This window comes from Entelurus aequoreus, linkage group LG25 (assembly GCF_033978785.1).
Source record: "Entelurus aequoreus isolate RoL-2023_Sb linkage group LG25, RoL_Eaeq_v1.1, whole genome shotgun sequence".
NCBI lineage: Eukaryota > Metazoa > Chordata > Actinopteri > Syngnathiformes > Syngnathidae > Entelurus > Entelurus aequoreus.
The window spans coordinates 41,763,213-41,763,798 of record NC_084755.1 but is presented as its reverse complement, the minus strand read 5'-3'; positions in this window follow the sequence as shown (position 1 = coordinate 41,763,798).

The following is a 586-nucleotide window of genomic DNA, read 5'->3' as shown; positions in this document are numbered from 1 at the left end:
ACCGATACCGATACCAATAATTTCTTATTGGCAATTTTTTGTCAGTCAAAAATATTATTACTATTGTTATTATTTAAGACAAATCACAAGACAAAAACAGACCATTTATACCACATTTATTATGGTCAATATATAATAAAAGTAAAATTTAAATAAATAACATAAATATGAAAAATAAATTAAATATTGTATATAATAATAACTATATATTATATATAATAATAATTAAATATTAGGGCTTTCCAATTAACAGTCAAATCCGAATTGCAAGAAGCTGCAGTTATTTTTTAAAGTTTGTGATATAATTAGCAATTAATGAAATATGAAATAGGCTAATGTTTTCGAAATGTAAGAAATCATGTCACAGATTAAAACCAAAATCACATTCAATCATATATTCAAGATTTTCTTGGAAAAAAATAAAACTGTAATGCAAAGATGAAGAATCTCCAAATTGTATCTCTTTCTTATCTTCTTTTAAATACTCAAGCAATTTTCAACTAACAGTAAATTCCCCTGTGTGGAAATTATTTGAATTTAGGATAGTCATTTAAACATACCATCCATTTTCTACCGCTTATTCCCT